This window comes from Odontesthes bonariensis, chromosome 17 (genome assembly GCF_027942865.1).
Source record: "Odontesthes bonariensis isolate fOdoBon6 chromosome 17, fOdoBon6.hap1, whole genome shotgun sequence".
NCBI classification, from domain to species: Eukaryota; Metazoa; Chordata; class Actinopteri; order Atheriniformes; family Atherinopsidae; genus Odontesthes; species Odontesthes bonariensis.
Genome location: NC_134522.1, coordinates 24,778,491 through 24,782,139, shown reverse-complemented (window position 1 = coordinate 24,782,139; position 3,649 = coordinate 24,778,491).

Sequence of the window (3,649 nt, the reverse complement as noted above, 5' to 3'; positions counted from 1 at the left end):
TTCATATGGTTTATTTTTATGTAATTATTTGATAATAAAAGTAATATTTTGCTAAAACCTGTGTTGGCCTGAGTTGATGTTCCAGGTTGCACCACCGGGGGTCGCTCAGTGTAACTAATTAGATTTGACTCTGAAAATGAATGTGTGCAGCTGTTTTGTTCGTATAAAGATGCTGAGCTTTGTGTCTGCTGAAAACTAATTAGAGATAATTATAGATGACACAGCAGTTATACACTTATTGTAATTATGCTTTCTATTGCAGTGCCAGTCTGGTGCTGGTGCCCTGTTGTATTCTGGGGTTGTTACTTAAGATTTCTCAGTGGCGTCATTTTTTTTAAACAGAAATATGTGAGATGAACTGCATCAGTGCAGAGAGAGGATTCACAAAGAGAAAAAAAAACCTGGTCAGAGGTTTTCATCTAGATTTTAAAACTTTTTGTTTGCTAAACAGCTGTAAAAGCCATGAAAACATCAAGTGCAGATAGTTCAGTCCATGTTTCCTCAGAGATAAATAAGAGATAAATAAGACACGCCGATTCAGTCAACAACAATTTTCTCTGAATTTGTCTAAAATATTCTAAAAAAAACAAAAAACAAAGTTCACAAACAGATTCAGAGTGAAAAAGAAAAAAAAAGGTAAAACTGAGCCGTGATTAGTTGGACTTGACTCCCAAACTCTCATGTGAACTTTGTGAAGAAAAAACATTAGTTCTGACTTTTGCTGTGGAATGTGACATAAAAGAACTAAAAATGTGCAGACTAATCAGATAATATGATTACTAACTTATGTCTAACTCACTGATTTGTTCTAACTGTCTGAGCGGGTACAACTGATAAGTAACACAATGTTTTTGGTCTTTCAAAAAAGGCATCAATATTGCCCATCCTTATACATTGTTAGTCTTGTTAGTCTCTCTCTGTTGCAGCAACCAAGTCAGCTGGATTGTCTTCCCTCATTTGAGAGGGCCCACAAGTTCTCACTGGGATTCGGTTTAGGGGACCAAGGCCAGTGGAAGAACTGGATCCATGGAGTTGTGTCTTGTAGGAGGATTTTGGCCTCTTGCAGCTCTATGGTCAGTGGTCAGTTCCCATTGTCAATGTTGTTCCCTTATCAGTGTAAATGTAGTAATAATGTTATCCCGGGTGCTTTCTACAGCACTTGTGATGTCATCATTCTTCAACAGACATGATGTCGCAGCTGTCGATGTTTTGCTTTGTGTCACCTATCTTTAGAAAGCTTGAAAATAGATATTGCTGTTTTAAATGTTTTGTCTCCTTTTCTTTTGACACTTTAAAAAATCCCACCAAAACCCCAAAATGTATAAAGACTTTTTTTTAATTTTTTCCCCTGATAATCAATCATGGTATGTTTGTCATTATCGTTAAGTGTTTCATGATCATGAGATGAGATTGTTTTGTTTTTATCTTCAGTACTGGTATATGGTGTTGTTGTGTTCACACAGTGTGCTTTGTTGTTTTGAAAAATGGACCTATTCTCATGCAGACTAATTTGACTATAGATGCAAATGTTGGCCTTCACACAGGGAGTGTGAGCCGTTATCATCCAGGGACAATAAATCACACGCCTAATCATTTTCTTCATTTAATCCCCCCGGATGAAATGTATATCTGCACGATAGAATAGAATATAATCCAAACCATGATTATGGAAATTAAATCATATAAATATTATTACAGAATGCCCAAATCATTGTAGCTTGTATCGGTTGTTTCTGTTGAAGGAAAATATGAAGGTTCTCCCCCAACGAGGCACAATCTAAAGGCCAAATGCTTTTCATTCAAACAGTTTTAGCTGACAAGTCGAGATCCAGGAACATAATGGCAGATCCTCTCTGAGAACGTGACAGTGAAACACTAGTTTTTAGTAGCTCTGACAAAAAGCTTTCACGTAAACTAGAATGAAGATTCCAGATAAAGAATAGTTTAGAATAATCAATGCAGTTTAAGACAATGACATTCAGAAGCTATATACATTATTTACATGACATACTTCAGCTTATTATCGTTTGATAAGCGTCTGTCGATGTAATTGTAGTGATGAGGGGGCATTTTTACAAGAAAATGGAAGCTTTTGAGCATGAACTTGACATGTCATAGCACAAATGATAGAAATGATGAACAATGACTGAGTTTTTGTTTCGGGGTCATGTCGCGCAGGCTGGCTCATTGTCATGCTGTCGGAGCTCATTGGGACCCCTCGATTTAATGGGGCCAAGATTCATTTTGTTTGCAACATCTGTGCTTTCCTTACCATGGCAGGTCAGACCGTCTGTTGCCTGCCCAGTGGTTTGTTCTGACATTAAGGCACCTGTTGAAGTTCTTATTCATCCAAGGAAAACCCCTCCCTAAAGAAGGGGAATGTTCCAAAGTCCCCTTCTTTGTTTTGTTTTGGTGTTGTTTATCTTTTCAAAATAAAATGTGATCATGATGATGGCTTTTAAATGGGAACTGGTGCTTAAACACAGAAACATCTGTCCTTTCTGTAGCCTGATCTTTACTGAAGGTTTCAGCTCACTGCAGTTTAGTTGTTGCTTGCATGAAAGAAATCATTTTCATAACAAGAAATGCTTAAAGGAGCCGAAAAGAAGTTTGTGAGCTCCAGTTCGGGTGCTCCGGACTCATTTTGCAGTACACTGCCCTTTGTTATGTTATGCACATTCCCAGGTCTGAGATTGCCCTTGTACACCTGGGGGCGAAGGTACCGCAGTTTACGACTTTTGGTTTCCAGCTCCGCACCACACCGTTTTGCTTCACGGTCGTTTGACATTTCTGTGGGCTTTTAATGGCGTCTTTGTGGCCTCTTCAACTTGACAGCAAACTGTATGGCTGCATATACGCAGGGTTCACACAGAAATGTGTTTTTATGATAGTGGCGTTACATCCCACAGCTATAGGGGGAGCCAAAGAGCAAAAAAAAAAACACATTTCGTGTTACTATGTGTAATGGTCCAATACGAAGCTCCAACATGAAAATATTTTCTTTATAAGCAGCATTTGTACCTCAGGTTACAAATTGCTCACTGAGAGGAAGATTTTTTTTTATCCAGCCTGGTCTCAACATGCAACAAGGTACATTTTTGTTTAGGCGCTGTGATGAACCCTGTTGCCTGTGTATTTTTCTAGATTTGAGTCTATTCATGATCTCTGACCATAACCACATTTCTATTACAGTTTTTCTTGAATTCTATAGACTATAACTGGTCTTAAAAAAAAATCCATCAACCAAAAAACACACTCAAATTTCTCTAAACTATTAACATTCCCCTGTTTTGACAAACATGATAAAATAGTACACATTTATCCAGGTTTAAACAGTATTCGTCAAAATTGTTCACCGACCAATCAAAGCGCTTGTTCCCTTTAGAACATTGGATCCCTGAATATGCAAAAGAAGAGGAGGCCAAAGGGAAGGAGGACGAGCAGCTAAAGGTGAAAGGTGAAGGAGAAAAGACCCAGATGTTGTAGTAGAATGATCTGTGGTTCACTTTTTTATTTTATCTTTACTTCACAGTTAATTGGTGTTGAAGTAGTACTTAACAGTTGATTGTAATCAGTTATTGTGTCTATCATTGTGTTTATCCTGTTAACGGGTTCCTTTTTATGGGACAGACCTTATTCATTAAAAGGT